The sequence below is a fragment of the Sycon ciliatum genome, chromosome 3 (assembly GCF_964019385.1).
Source record: "Sycon ciliatum chromosome 3, ocSycCili1.1, whole genome shotgun sequence".
NCBI lineage: Eukaryota > Metazoa > Porifera > Calcarea > Leucosolenida > Sycettidae > Sycon > Sycon ciliatum.
In genome coordinates this window covers 34,813,443-34,830,303 of record NC_088645.1, presented here as the reverse complement: position 1 = coordinate 34,830,303, position 16,861 = coordinate 34,813,443, and the positions used below count along the sequence as shown (strand labels likewise).

Here is a 16,861-nt window from a genome sequence, read left to right as displayed (position 1 = left end):
TCTCTTCGCCCTGAATATTTCGATCACTGAATTTGAGCAAGATTGGACTGAGTTACGATCTTTTGAGGTTTTGCATTTGAATGCGTCGTTTACGACGCATTCAAGTATGGGGCGGCTCTTAAAGGGTTAAGTGCTAGTTTTTTTAGTTTTCATCTCTTCTCGCTCCACATACACCGACATAACGACATGGACCCAGACAACAGAGGCAGGAGCTCACAGAGTGATGTTAGTGGGCCGCAGCCAGATGTGAACCGGAATGCAGAAGAAAACTAAGAGCAGCAACAGATGGAGAGACCTCAGGAAGAAAGAATGAGTACATTCACCTAACATAAATAAGCCAGGACAAGCACCGCTTGGGACCGTCAGATTAATTTCTCTGGACCGAGCCAGCCGGGAAAAAACCCTCGCGCCGACGGACGTACGAATGAGGGAAAAAACCGGGTGGATATCCCCAAGTTGCAACATGGCAGCATAAAAACAGGAACAACATATCTACAGCCAAGAAAGAAATGGAAGAAGATAGGCAGACATGAAGGGTGGGAGGGTGGAGACACTGGTGAGACACAAAACACTGACTGAAGGAGTCAGGCAAAAAGAACAGCAACAAAAAGAGAACACATCAGATTCCATATTCGCAAGAAAAATAATTTTGTTGCGGGAGAAATCATTTCTCGCCTCACTCTCTCCGCTCGGCCGGCGAGAAATTATAACATCACTGCTTAGTGTATTATACTGATTGCGGCTGGCCGGACACATCTGTACTTCCGCTTTGATTGTGCCCCGGTTGTTCGGTGGGAGTCCTGTTCGGCTTACTCACCACTTGCACATGTCCAGAAAACAGTGTGGACTGATCCTCTTTCAATGTTTCGTTCTTCGCGTGTATCTCAGTTACCAGGCCGAGTAGCGCACCCCGAAGCCCTGCAAAGCGATTGAATTCAGGCTTCTTTCTGGCCTGGAGGGACGGCGACTCTATCTTTGGAAACGACGCAGTCTGCAACGAATCACTATCACTATCCCTCTCCGTCTGCTTGTGTCCAGGTTGTTCAGTGGGAGTCAACGTCATCCGTCCATGTGCGGTAGTAGGCGGCCCTGTTGATGCTCTAACATTTCCAGCACCAGCCATGCTTGGAGGCTGTGCTCGGACTCTTCCGCGTCCTTTTGACGGGAGACGACAAGGAGCATTCCCCGCAGACTGGAGTTGTATCGAGGATATGGTAGAAGTTTGACTTGATGCCTGTGACCCAGTTGATGCTCCGACATTACCAACGACAGCCATGTGGGAAGACTGTGGTCGGATCCTGGCTCGTCCTTTTGGCGGAAGAGGACCACAAGCGCTCCCGGCAGACTGGATTCGTCTACAGGACATACCAGATATTTGACTGGATGGCGGGGACATTATTCTGGCGTGCTTCACACTGGCAGAATTTTGCTCAGATGAATGTGTTTCGGGCTTGTTCTGACTTTGCGCACACATAGCGCCGTAAGAACCGTTGAGTCTGGAGGCCTGCGTTCTACATTGGGAAGAACGGAATGAGGCACCCACCGCAGCAGCTTCTTCACGATCTCGTTGAGCGATATCGAATTTCCGTTGAATCTCTGCGTTCTTCTTTGCCATTTTCTGGAGGATATCTTCTGTTTCATTATCATCTGACGCTTGTTTCTACAAAATTCAATAGAAATCAAAGGGAGAAGACAGTTAATTCAGTGACTCAGTTCAAAATTCATTGAATAACTTTACTACATTCGTTCCTATGACGTCATCTTGAGAGTGATTCAGTTGCCCTCATATCATGATATCAGTGAAAACTATGCAGAACTGTGCAGAAGTAATCATGGATCTATTATACAGTCATATGCATGCATTAGCATAATTATAACGCATGTTTGCATGTGTATTGATGCGAAAGTACACTGTACAAGACTTTAGTGTACGTTGTACTGCTGAATTAAATATTGCGACAGAGCTATCGGCCATATTTTTAATTCATTGCATTCCCAACTCATCACAACCACGCGCTCTTCAGCCGAACAATTCAGACACCAGCAAGGACACTTCCGTTGAGAGATAATACTGATCGGCAACCGAGCCTGTCGCGTTGGGGAATCTCGGCGGTGAGTCTCGCCTCGCCTGCATACATGGCCATTGCAACATCATAATAATAAACAACATACATGTACTTTCCATTGGCAAAAGTATTCCGCGTAAGATTTTCGTCGCCTGTGTGGTGTGTTTCTCCACCAATGAGCGCCTACTATGAATATTTATCGCTGTTCTCACACTTTCCCATTTTAGCAGCTTGCATATGCCATTGTTATAATGTGGAAAGCGCGCACTTGCGCCATTTGTGGTGTATAAGAATGATCATTCCTCCATTATCATCATTATCATCCTCTAGTGATAAGCTCCGACAGGGAGCGAAACGGCCGTCTAGAGGCGTGAAACAATATTATTATCATCTCTCAACGGAAGTGTCCTTGCTGGTGTCTGAATGGTTCGGCTGAAGAGCGCATGGTTGTGATGAGTTGGGAATGCAATGAGTGTACTGCTGAGGCAGCGGAATGGAATGATATAAACCAAAGGAAACAAAAGTGTGTGTGTGTGTTTGTGTGTGTGTGTATGTGTGTGTGTGTGTGTGTGTGTGTGTGTGTGTGTGTGTGTGTGTGTGTGTGTGTGTGGTGTGTGTGTGTGTGTGTGTGTGTGAGTATGTGTGTGTGTGTGTCTGGGTGTTTGTGCTTGTGTGTGTGTGTGTGTGTGTGTCTGGGTGTGTGTGTGTGTGTGTGTGTGTGTGTGTGTGTGCGCGTGTCTATGGTCTATACATACTAGTACTGAATACGCATATTGTAGATACTGCATCATTGGCCACATAATCAAACCAAATATCGGCGTGGAGAGGAGAAAACGTGCTGGTAATTGCGCTATAGTCATTTCTAGATTTGGACTTCTCTTCAGCAAGGTTATAAAACTCTCCAGTCTTTGTTTGAAAGGAAATACATAATTGAGGGTTAGTAAACGTGTTTTTTTTCTCGAGGATGCTGAGTCGGAACTCAGAAGGGGCCGCTTACCTTGGGGCGATTAGCGTTCTTCGACAATAAATTTCTCAGCCCTGCAACGCCGCGCTCCTATGATTGAACCATGAAAAACAAACAAAACGCAAAGACATCATCAGAATCAACTATATGCGCTTGTGTATGCTCACCCTCAGTGCTAATATACCAGTTGCTAACGTCGGAGATACGAATCTACAGTTGCAAGTCGCCTATGTCGCTGTTCAGTCATCCGGCCAGTCAGTTGTCCAACAGTACATTGATAGTTCATGTGCACGGGATATCAATTAACAGGCCTACTTCTAGTGTAAATTTGGAAAGGTGGCATCGTGAACGTTGCCGTTATATAGCATTACGACTCGCTCTTACAAGTCAGTCTTTATACAATGTTATGTACATGTAAATGAGCACATTGACTATCTAACTCTAACACTAGTAAAGGAGTAATACTCAGATATGTATGGTATACAGTTCATTTCAAGTGTAAGCACATGACGGGCATTGGCTACGCAGTGTTGGTAACCTGGATTATTCATTTATTTTATACAAAAGAGAAAGACAGACGAACTACAAGTAACGCTATACTCTCCACTAACACCACCAGTCCTTCTCTTTTGTATAAATTAAACCTTGGCTCTCCAGAGAGAATGAAGTTGAAGACGCCACTGCAGCTGTACAAATGGTTGATAAATATGGTGGTAAAGACACACCCTTGGCTCTCCATCTGAGTCTATTCATTTACTCAAATGCATTCGGTCTCGAGGTGACCAGATATTTGAAACTCAACTGCAAAATAACTTATTGGTTACATCTTCTCATTAACCATTTTGGAAAATACAAATACACGGCAGCAGAGTCCACGATTTGAAGAAGAAAAAAGCAGAGCCTCTAACTCGTGAGAGTCGAATGAAGTTTGAATACTCAATAAAAGCAGTCGCTGAGAAAATTGGTTGAAGAAATGAAATTTACTCACCTGAAGGCGGGGACGGTCACTCTCACTTTTGCGCGGTGTTCTCTCCGATACGTCCATTTCGAAATATCTGGTGCTGACAGAGGGTCTGCTAAACCACTTTTTCAAATAGCAACGTGCACTTAGATCAGCTCTGTACACGCTGTAGATCTACAACAAAACTAGTCTCATGAAACTACAGGTCAGAACTGTAAACAGCTAGTAGTGAATCAACACCAAACGTAACCGATTTCTTCTTCACTACTGACTTGTGTAACGTAACTGCGAGAATGCTAGTTCCCGCGCTCACCTTTATACCAGGTTTTAGGCGTGGGTGAAGCACATGAAAGGGCTTCACGATCCGCGACGGCTTTAGAATCTGACCGTACATGTACTTGCAAGCCATAGAAAGGAGCAAGATCACCGTATCCCGCTGGGCCTCGCCATTATTGTTTGTCCATTGTGCTTTGCCTTGCCACGCGTATCCAAAGGGCCCATTGACGTCACACTATTTTCAATTAACAGCCCCATTTCGTTATATTATTACATGTACATGACATGTAAGCGTGGACTGTGCTGCCTGCTGACCTCCCACGTACGTGCACAGTACGGTCACATCATATCTGATGGCTGTGTCGCTTAGATCTGCTTCAGACTGAGTGGGTTATGCAGTCTATGTCAGCTCGCGCTGCACTTCACCCTCTTAGAAAACAGATCCATCATGTCTGCATCCTGCATGTAATGCGAAGTGCGTGTGGTGATGGGGATCCTAGGGCGTAGGGGGATATGGTGATCTTGACTTTTCGCTATAAACGCGTCATGCAATGCACGTGATGATTCTAAGAGTCGCTCTATCATGCCCCACTTGCACGAACTCGGGTCCACAAGTCAAACGTGGTAAAAAAAATAGTCGAGCGTGGAAACTAGGCTTCTAGCAGATCATTTTCACAAGTGGAGGAGGCAAAAAAAGAGGACAGTCTGATTTCGTGTTGAGATATTGCTGTATTACTTATTATTATTATTATTTATTAAATTTTTAATAGGGCATTCCCACTTCTGTACTGTCCTAGCGTGTACTCGCGAACGAGACTAGTTTTGCTGCACATCTACTTCATGCGTGTGTAGAGTGGATCTACCGCCCGTGCATACAGTGACAATACAGACACTCTTCACCAGCGACGCTATGAATCCGAACCATTTAGCTTAAAAGCTTTCGAATTCTCCGTAGTTCCACTGTTTCTTCTCCCAGCGATCATCATAGTGTAGTTAATGCTACAACTAACTCAGTCTTAGTGATACCTTGCAACAAGAGCTTCCGAAGTCGATCTGTCAGCAACAGGTAGTTCGAAATGGAAGTATGAGAGAGACCACGCGCAGAAGCGATAATGACCATCCTGGGCCTCATGTAAGTAAAGTTCATTCACTAGAGAGGTTGCGCACAACGAAGATTCGTAAGATGTGAACCGTCTGGGTTCAAGTAACTAAAGTGGCTACAAAGATCTGTCCAAACGCAACCGAAACAGAGCAGATCTACGAAAATATTTTTCGTCCCCAGGATTACTAAAATCCTGATTTTTTACAACTCCCTTTCTTGGCTCCGCCGCGTCAATCCACTACGAAAGGTTCACGCGTTGTGCGTGACATCTTGGATGCGCACTCGAACACTCCTGATGTCATTCCATAACTTAGAGCCTTCCAAGTAACAGTTAGTTGGAAGGCTGTTGGAGTGCGCATCCAAGGTATGCTAGCGCTGTTAGCCAGTTAGTTGTAGAACGTCAGTACCGTCGGTCAGTGTCGTGCAATGTTATCGCATGAGCTGATTGTTTAGTAACTGGTGGTGGTAGTGGACATCATAGCGTAACTTGTAGTTCCTTGCTACTTTTTATTTTTCATAAATTATTTCTTGGCTCTCCATTCGAGTCGATAATAAAATGCACAGAAATGAAAGGTGGGAGGGCAGGGACACTGTTGAGATTCATAACTGACTGAAGAAGTCAGGAAAAGATATGACGACAAATAACACGCCAGATGCCATATTTGCAATCGATAATGAATAATTGAGAATTACGAGTCTCTTTGGCTTCTTATCTGGCCTCTGATTACCACGTTTTTCCGGGTCATTTGACTGTCTGGCTTAGCTTAGGCTACACACTTAGGCACCACGGTCACCCTACCTGACAAGAGGTTTGACTCATCTCGTTGCTAAGTCTTGTTCTTGGCGTGTACCTCCTTCAGAAGACCGACTAGTGCACTCTGAAAGTCTGCATTGCAAATTGGTGAGAACCTCTTTCTCATTTGGGAGGCAGGTGACCCACTGGCTGGAAACGACGCTCTATGCAACGCGATTCTATGGTTCACTTCGACTCGCCTACTAGGCAAAAATGATGGCGAACAGTTCACATCTCTACCTGCTACAATCACTCCACAGCCTCGCAGTCCCTGTTTCACAGTCACATTTGCACGCACTTCTCTGACACCAAACACAATGCCACTCCTCACTGACATTCCTCTGTCCTCCTTCTTTGAGCGTTGCGCTTATTCTTATTAATTTTTGTGTTTCTGTTTCGGTACATTTCGTATTTCAAGGCATATCCCGAGGCTATTGGTATCATTGAGTAAAGGACCATTCTGGAACATTCAGCATAATTGTATTTCTCTCGCTAGGCTGAATCATTAGCCCTCCACTGTCTGCTATCTCAACCCTACAGCCTCCCATTATAATGGAACTCCCTTCAATGTAGACTACGTCTTTGGGAAATCCTCAAATATATTATAATAATAAAAAATAATAAAACTGGTTCAGGCTTTGGAGATATAAAAGTTTCAGGCTTGGCAGCCATCTCAACTTCAGATTTGACTGAGGTCATTGTTATAGACCCCTTTTTGTTCCGGGCTATCCCTGGCCAGTCCTCCACACACATTGGTTTTCTTCCCAGTTGATGCTCCGAGATTACGAACAACAGCCTTGCTGGACGACTGTACTGGGACCCTTCCGCGTCCTTTTGACGGAAGATGACAACGAGCGTTCCCCTCAGACTGGATTTGTCTCGAGGAGGTAATAGATGTTTCACTGAACTGGATTTGTGTCGAGGATGTTTCACTTCATGGCCGCGACATTAACCATCGTGCTGCTCCACAATGGCAATACTTTTTGCAGATGAGTGTGTGTCAGGCTTGCTCTGCGCACACAAAGCGCTTTTCCTTAACGTTGGGTCTGGAGACCGGCGTACAACTTCTTGCCTCGTTCGGGAATTTTCTTGAGGAGATCTTCGTTATCTGCCCGTTTTGTGATTATAAATGCTCCAACAATAGCAACAATGGCCTTTCCCGATTAATATATTCCGACCTTTCTGCGTCCTTTTGACGGAAGATGACGACGAGCTTTCCCCTCAGTCTGGATATGTCTCGAGGAGGTAATAGATGTGTCACAACAACAACAACAAGCCGGAGCTGTTTCCGTCAAGTTTGCAGTGAATGCGTCCGTGAGGAATCTATCGCCTGGTTGTCTCTACCCGTAACTCCATCCGCCCATTGCAATTGATATCCGCCTGGAGTATTGAGCAATATCTAACTGCTAGGCAACAAGTCTGAACCAAATATTCTCCTAGCAATGAAACCTGTGATATTTTGTCTGAAGTCCGAAGATCCTTGAATTTTTTTATTGATATTTGGGACGCATTGGGTGGACCATCCTGGACGTTAGTAAATTGGCTTACTTGACTGTGTGGACTATTTGTTGAAGTGCTTTAAGTTCCAATTAAAATCGGTGTGAATATTCTCGTGATCATCCGCTAGCTGTGCTGACTGTGTTTTGTGTTTACGTGCGATAGCATAGGAGCAATATGGCGCATGGCTCCCTTAGGATGAACATTATACCCAATGGGAGAGATAGTATCCCCTGCAATACTCCCATGTTTGTAGCAAGCGCTTGGCCTGAATAGAAAGCTGAACTGCCCTTCACTATCACGAGCAGTTCGCCTATTGCTCCTGTCATTCATGCGGTGACGCACTGGCACTATGCATTGACAGTTGGCAGCGGTCACTGGACTCCGGCAACGTGGTTGCTGTAGCATTCCTCGACCCCAGCAAAGCCTTTGACTGTGTCCTGTATAGTGAGCTCCTTCTGGAGCTGCAGCGCTGTGGAGTAGGAGGGACTGTTCTGCAATGGTTCTCCAGCTATCTGTCCAGCCGACCACAGCAAGTGAATTGCCTTCGTCAAACACCGGGAACTCCGTACTCGGCCAATCGCGGTTTCCCTCTGGGCTCGGTCCTGGGACCAGCACAATTCACGGTGTACATCAGGTGCCTACCAGCCTGCCAACAGTCATCCCTCTACCACCTGTATGCAGATGACACCAACATCTACCCAGCCGACCCGTCCCATTCCACTGCCGCAGAGACCGTGAACATGATTTTGACCCGTGTGAGCAGCTTTCTGGAGGCCGGTGGAATGCAGTTGAACCCATCCAAGACACAATTCCTGCTCCTACTGAAACCCAATGTACATGCAGACTGTGCCCTCCAGTTCTGCAACAGCCGTATACAGCAATCGCAGCAAGCCATGTACCTGGGCATCATCATAGATGAGCATCTGTCGTTTCAACAGCAAGTAAGTAACATTAGAAGTACAGTTATTGGCAAGGTCAATGCTTTTCGCCGTTGCCGTCACCTTCTCAGTGCTAGAGCCAAGCAAACTGTCTATCTTGCATTTGTCCACTCTACCCTGGAGTACGCGCAAGCAATGCATAAGTGCACTTCTTGCGACAGACTACCTATTACGCTTTTATTAGCACTGCGAATCGGGCGATTCTCACTGTCTTTAGCTTCCCACCCTCTGCCTTTTTCCAACCCAGCTAGACAGCATCTAACACCGTTAAATATTCGCTATTCTGCCAACCTCTATGTGTTTGTACATAGATACATAAATGCTCGTGCTAGTCCCTACTTTGCCTACTTTTCACTCCTTGTGCTGTCTCATCATCCCGCACTGCTAGAATTACTCGTTTTCAGAAATCGCTCGGCCTAGTAATGCCCCATGCCAGATTGTATTTTGGCTATCACTTTGTATCTTATCTTGGAGCAGACCGATGGAACTCCCTCCCTGCCGCCATTCGCACCATATCCCTGCCTGCTGCAATTCGCTCCGCTATCTTCACGTGGCTAGGGCACCCTGTAAGGAGATCATAGGTCTGTGGGGACTCCCCCAGTAAAATACGAAGAGAAAAATTATTTTTTCCCACTGATGATAGGAACAAGAAGTATATGTTATTGCATGGTTGCGAGGGCCTTATGGCCTATTATTAATAATATTAATAATAATGTAAAGAACTCTTCCTCTCCTCCATGCGCTCTCACAGCCGACTTACTGCTACCCTCAGTAGCCATTACACACACCAACCAAGGAAGGGTTGCAGGTAGATACTGAAATTCCTCCTGACAGCTGTTTCGCCTTCATAAGGCTCATCAGAGAAGGTGATATTGAATAGGATGATATCATGTGGAGATGGTCAGATTTATACTACAAAACATGGGCGCAAGATTACGGGCAAAGTGTGAGAATGAGAAGTGTGAGCTCATGGAGGAGAGGAAGAGTTCTTTACATTTTATTGGCCGAAGAGTACCGTTCACCATTTGAAATAATTAATAATAATAATAATTATTATTATTATTATTAATAATAGGCCATAAGGCCCGCAGCAACCATGCGATAACAAATTTATCACATGGCCCACAGAGCAGACCATTGGGCTGCTGTTGAAACTATCCCAAATGCCAACACATTATGACCACAATGTATATTGATGTGCTATCATTATTAAAACAGGAAAAATGAAGATATTTCTCCTACACCCTAACAAAAAGTCTGCTACAGGCCATTAGAGAGTAAACATTACTGAAAGACGGAGACAGAAAAAAGTGCCGGCACGGCATCGTCATGGCAATAGACATGGCAACCACAATAAAACACAGCAGAATCATAATTTCAGTTGAAAAGAGTGCTACCACTCAAGAGTTTCTTCATGTTTACATGTGTATCAGGAAGTTGTCAAATACAGTACTGCAAGTATTTGACGACTCCCTGGTGTGTAATTCTGAGGATAATTTTTCTTCTTTTTTTCAGCTCCAGATAGCTCTATTTTTCATTGCAACACATTCCTGAATTGTTGTGTTTGTTGTTCAAGCATAGGTGAAGGCAGAGGACAGATGACCCTGGTAAGAGTTATGCGTGGCACATGAAGACCACACACAGGCAGTGACTTTGCGAGGATCTGAAAACGCACGATGCGGAGTTGAATTTATTTGTGTTATTTCAAATAATTGTTTGTGATCACAGTACCACATGTGCACATCGAGCATAACTGAATCTTATCCACAAGCTTACCGACGGTCAGGCTGCCAACATGACTGAACAAATGATCCCTGCAAGCACCACACGGCAGACGTCCGAGGCCATGTCCATTGCCGGGACGTCCATCTCCAAAAGCAATTCCATCTTCGTCTCAATGCTACACTGCGACTCGTCGTAGAGTCGTACAGTCTACAGAGTCGTCGTAGACTCGTATACGTATAGTAGTACTATAGTCTGTTTCAAAAAGATTAGCAATCAGGTTTTGGTCTTAAAAAGTATGAAGATAAGGAAAAATTGGACAACGAAGTACATAAAAGGGCTGGTTAGGGCACGGCAAATTGTTCTGTGAAGGTTTCGGAACAATTGGACCAGCCGTTAAGGAGTTAGAATTTCGGCCAGGTTTCCGGCCTTTTCCCATGGTTTACAATTTGCCCTGGAAGCCAGTATCGATTTTTCTATCAAAACCCACGATTTATCTTTCCTTTCTGGCCTTGTGGTTATGGATGCTGTCTGCTAGCAGACATGCTGACCATGAAGTTGTGAGTTCAAATCCCAACCTATCTTCAACTCACACTTTTTTCATTGTTTTTTTGGTGATCAAGCAGCAATTGTTGTTCACGGTTGTTGTTGTTGGAGCTCCCGCTTCCTCCCGAACTGACTGACACTTGACTGGCTCACGCCATGTGAACACACCCACAACACTGAAACGGTGTGAGTGAATACGGAAGTCATTGCGCTGTAGCTACGTGTTGAATACACCGGCACATCGATCGATCGATTTCTTTTTGAGAATTATTTTAGTATTTCAAGATCGCCAATTTATTTGAATTTAGAAGTCAACGCCGTCTTCTATCAGCTTCCACAGGCGTCTGATTTTCTCAAAATGTTGTCGAAGTCATACGGATAGCTTCGCCAAGTCATGGCCTTGGGAATGAGTCTGTGTCGATGTCGTTTTCGTCACAATCATGGTAAGAGTAAATTGCATCGCAGCTCAAAGAAACTATTTGGTCACAAAACATATTGGGACCCATGCCGCTCGTCAGCCTCGGCATTGACTACACTTTCGACATGTCCTCTCTGACTCCATAATCGATACGAGGAAGAACTCGTTTGTTGTGAACCAGACGTACACGACTGTACCGACATCGACCTGAGTGAGTTGTCATTTTTCATGCTTTCGCGCGGAATATTTCTTCGAGTTCACAGTGAGTTTTTCCAGGCAGCGCTCGAGCGCTCATACGGTAAGACGGCAAACTCCCCGGGCGATCACCAGGATTGCTAATCTTTTTGAAACTGACTGTAGTACAGTCTAGTCACGCGATCACTGAAATAAACTATTTTTTTGCGGGCAAATAAACTATTTTTTGCGGGCAATATCGCATATTATTGCCCGCGGCGCGAAAGGTGCTGATTCGCTGGAGTACGGGCAACAATCACGTGCCATGTGATAAAATCGATTATGGGTTTTCAATAATGTTTTTATTATAAAATACACAGTAAATACATGTCAAACAAGTAACGTAGTAGCGTGATGTCTGCGGCCTTCATCCTATTCATAGCTATATTAAAATTATTATCTCCACGTAGAATATTTGTATATTTCAAGCGGAGATACACGAGATAACAGATAGACATTCTGAATAATGCCCTGCGAAAGCGCCATGTTTGTAATTGCCTTTCACTGAATATTCCGTTCCTTAAACAGTGTCGTGATTGTGGTGGTTATCCGAATTCTAACTTCAGTTTCTTCGGTTGTATCCTTAGTTCCGTATTTTTCCCACTGATGATAGGAACAAGAAAATCGATTATGGGTTTTCAATAATGTTTTTGTTATAAAATACACAGTAAATACATGTCAAACAAGTAACGTAGTTGGGTGACGTCTGCGGCCTTCATCCTATTCATAGCTATATTAAAATGATTGTCTCCACGTAGATTATTTGTAAAAATAAAAATAATAATAGGAATGGGTTTGCTCCCACACTGGAGCTCGCGCTATTCCGCCGACGACTTGACACTTCACTGACTCATGACTACGATCCAGAGAACACGAGAAGTCCATCGAACCTTCGACTCGGCAAACCTGAAAGACAGCACCACTCCCTGCTCAGTACACAGTGTTTCGGGGAATTCACCCCTCATCAGTTGAGCTTGAGTAGGCTGAGGAAGATTGTGCCTGAAGAGCACCACTTATATAGTGCTGTCCAGGCACAAGCATCACCAGGGATAAAAACGTTCCGAGAAACTCCGTTTCCAGCGCGGCAAACACCTCGTGAACACCAGATAGCAGCGCGAGTCAGTTATCGCTCCTGGACGGTGAGACCAGACGTTGAGGACCCTCGGTCATTCACAAAGCTGTCACCACCAAACCAGCTAGTCGCGCGCTACCGCTGGGCACAATAGCACGAAATAGAGGTTGCGACTCCGGCAATGATTTTGTTTAGGAATAGGTTTGCTCCCACACTGGAGCTCACGCTATTCCGCCGACGACTGGACACTTGACTGACTCACGACTGCAATCCAGAGTCTCGACCTCTATTTCGAACAATAATAATATTACGAAGTAGTGGTTGCGACTTCGGCGATGATTTGTAAGAAAGGGTTTGCTCCCCACACCGGAGCTCGCGCTATTCCGCCGACTTTACTTGACATTTGACTGACTCACGACTGCCATCCAGAGCACACGAGAAGTCCATCGAACCTTCGACTCGGCAAACCTGCAAGAAAGCACCACTCCCTGCTCAATACACAGTGTTTCGGGGAATTCACCCCTCATCAGTTGAGCTTGAGTAGGCTAAGGAAGATTGTGCCTGAAGAGCACCACTTATATTGCGCTCTCCAGGCACAAACATCACCAGGGATACAAACTTACAGAGACGCTCCATTTCCAGCGCGACAAACACCGCGTGAACACTACTTCGTACTGTTGTGCCCAGCGCGGGCTTGCGACTAGTTGCTTTGGAGGTGACAGCGTTGCGAATGACTGAGGGTCCTCAACGTCTGGTCTCACCGTCCAGGAGCGACACTGACTCACGCTGCTATCTGGTGTTCACGAGGTGTTTGTCGCGCTGGAAATGGAGCGTCTCTGTAAGTTTGTATCCCTGGTGATGTTTGTGCCTGGAGAACACTATATAAGTGGTGCTCTCCAGGCACAATCTTCCTCAGCCTACTGAAGCTCAACTGATGAGGGGTGAATTCCCCGAAACACTGTGTATTGAGCAGGGAGTGGTGCTTTCTTGCAGGTTTGCCGAGTCGAAGGTTCGATGGACTTCTCGTGTGCTCTGGATGGCAGTCGTGAGTCAGTCAAGTGTCAAGTAAAGTCGGTGGAATAGCGCGAGCTCCGGTGTGGGGAGCAAACCCTTTCTTAATAATAATACTAGTAACAAAAATAATAATCGTGTCCGAGATGAAAGTGGTAACGACATCAGTGCCAGCTCCAGAGTCTAACAACCGTGCCAATGAATTCTCGCAGACAACAGTGTCAAATGCTCCGCTGGAGTCTATTGGTGCCGCAGAGTATTTCCAGTCACCGAATAGTGCACATTCGCACTTGACACGGGTGTCAGCTGTGGGACATCCCAGTGTGAAGCTTGATGGCTTGTACAAAAGAGGTGGTCGATTGTTGTGAACGCATGGTGGTGATGCGTGTCAGCAACTTGCGAACAACTGAAAAGAGCATGACTGGTCGGTAACTGTTCGGTGCTGGCATAAGCCTTCCTCGTTTGTATACTGGCACCAGGAGGCCACTTCTAAAGTTAGGTGGGAAATAGTGGAGTTTCTTTTATGGTAAGTCGGGGAAGTGAACTGCCTGAAAAAGGAAACAAATCACCAGACCCACCAGGACTCGAACTCTGCACCTTGCTTGTCATGAGCAATGCTCTAAGCACCGAGCTATGGGACCAGACTGAACTTAGAAGGCCTAAAACCTAGAGAACCGAGAAACCCTAGAACTTTTGAATCGGAAGTTCTCCCCATCCTTTCAGAAAGCAATCACTTTTCTTTCACTTCTTGTAGGGTCCAGAAACTAACCGCGTTGGTCCCTGGGGAAGGGAAAAAGACCCAAGGGCCATCAGTTTTGTTGGTGAGAAGACCAACTCCAGTCCAGCTCTGGACGACGAACCACCCGAAGTATACAGAACAAGTCCGTTGTCGTAGATCTACGTATCTGCGCTAGCTCCGTTCATCCTGGGCTCCGTCAGTCCCAGGATGTCAAGCATGTCTTGTTCGAAATCTTTTTTTATTGTAATTTTCTGTATGATGAAGAAAGGAAAAGGACAAAATGTTACGAGTTATGAAAAAGTGGCCACCAACGTAACCAGATCTTATACAGTCAGCGAGTGCGACAAAATGGCACAAAACTGACAAAGAATAAACTGGCAAGGAGTACTGAGACATTCGGCAGCCTGACATCTAGCTCCAACACTTCTCCAACACTTGTCCTTTTCCTTTCTTCATCATAACGATAGAGAAAGAGAAAGAGAGAGAGATGGAGAGAGAGAGAGAGAGAGAGAGAGAGAGAGAGAGAGAGAGAGAGAGAGAGGAGAGAGAGATAGAGATAGAGAGAGAGAGAGCAGGGAGGGTTGGGGAGCAAGAGAACTAAATAAGAGAAATAAATAAAGTATAATAGTAAAAAATGAGAGAGAGAGAGGGAGAGAGAGAGAGAGAGAGAGAGGGAGTGCGGAGGGTTGGGGGCAAGAGAGGGGGAGAGAACTAAATGAAGTATAATTATATATTGCGTAAGGGGTGCACATTCAGATCCAGAGAAAAGGGTAAACAGGGCACGAGGCGTATGTCAATATGCAGCAGTGTGTGGGCAGATGTGCATACATCTTACAAAGTGTCAGTGGCCCAGTGCCATTGCTGGGCACGGAGGTGCCGGAAGACAGACACTTTGAAACTTTGCCGCCGTTTCCGGTCAGGTGGCTGGGTGAGGACGGCGGGTGGCAGAGCATTCCATACAGGGACAGCACAGGCGGGGAAAGCTCTACGGCAACTTTCCCGGCTATTGACAGGTAGCCCTGTCTCAAGCTGGTAGTTATGCATGTCGAGATGGTCGAGAGAGAGACGAGTGGGTCGAACATGGGCTGGTCGGGGGGCTTGAGAGGGAGGCAAGAGCTGACGAAGTGGGCTGGTAGGATTGGAGCACAGTAGATTGTATATTTAGGTACACGCAGCTACCATGCGCCGGATAGACAGGTCAAGTCCCTGCAAGTGACAATCTACTGCGCCCATCCAGACCAATGGGCAGTACTCCTTTACTGGGCGTACAAACCCACGGTACACGGTAGCTCGGCTGCGAGAATCCAGGAGCGGCGAGGCCTTCCGCAGGAGCCCGAGACGCTGGCGTGCTCTGATGGCGATGGTACGGAGGTGGTCGCGGTGGGAAAGTTGACCTTCCAAGGTTACCCCAAAAAGCTTGAGGTTACTCTCTCCATTCAGGGGGACACCCGCAAACTGTACTGCTGGGAGGTCCCAGGCGGGGCGGTGATGGTCAATTGTCATGGCCTGGGACTTGGCTGGCTCGAACGCAATTCTCCAGCTGGTGCCCCAATACACAAGGGCATCGAAAGCATTTTGCAGGACTGTCGAGCTGTGGTCAATGGTGTCCATGGTGGACAGGCACTGAAACAGTGTTGTGTCGTCGGCATAAGCGGCCAGATCTACACCTGGTGGAAGGTGGTCATCGGAATCGTTCGTGTAGAGGAGGAACAGTGTCGGTCCCAACAAGCTACCTTGCGGACAACCGGCTGTGATGCGGTGTGGGCTGGACGACCACCCACCAACGACAACACTCAGGCGCCTGTCCAGCAGGTAGTCCCCCAACCATGCAAGGAGCATGCCGGATACACCGTACCGCTGGGCTTTGTGGATCACACCTGGGTAGGAGACTCGATCGAACGCTCCAGCAATATCCACAGCAACAACCCGCACAGCTCCCCCCTGCAGCCACGGTACTCCAACGATGGTGTAGTAGGGTTAGGAGGTCCTGCGTTCTCAGGCCGGAGCGGAAGCCGTACTGGTTAGCAGTGAGGATGTGCTGGCGCTCAAGGAATCCCATACGTCTACGATTGATGATAGCTTCCATGACCGTTGACAGTATTGGCAGCAGGGATATGGGTCGTTAGTTCTTTATTGCGGACTTCGAACCCTTCTTGTGCACAGGTACAACTGAGGCAAGCTTCCACAGCTTCCACAGTGATATATAAATGCTTGCTCTTCAGTACCTTCAGTTCCAGTTTTTCTAGTTTTCATCTCTTCTTACTCCACATGCACCGACATAACGACATGGACCCAGACAACAGAGGCAGGAGCATACAGAGTGACGGTAGTAGGCCGCAGCCAGATGTGAACGGGAATGCAGAAGAAAATTAGGAGGAGCAACAGGGGGACAGACCCCAGGAGGAAAGAATGAGTACATTCACCTAACATAAATAAGCCAGGACAAGCACCACTTTGCACCATCAGATTAATTTCTCTGGACCGAGCCAGCTGGGAAAAAAACCCTCGCGTCGACGGAC

General features: G+C 46.4%; 1 long non-coding RNA gene across 1 annotated transcript; it reads right to left on the bottom strand.

The window, feature by feature from the left end:
* Positions 1 to 1,049: 1,049 nt before the first annotated feature.
* On the bottom strand, positions 1,050 to 4,240 carry LOC135812711 (uncharacterized). Its single transcript, XR_010552929.1, has 3 exons — positions 4,019 to 4,240; positions 3,064 to 3,120; positions 1,050 to 1,660 (listed from the first exon to the last, which is right to left on the bottom strand). It is a non-coding gene; the product is annotated as an uncharacterized LOC135812711 (long non-coding RNA).
* Positions 4,241 to 16,861: the final 12,621 nt, after the last annotated feature.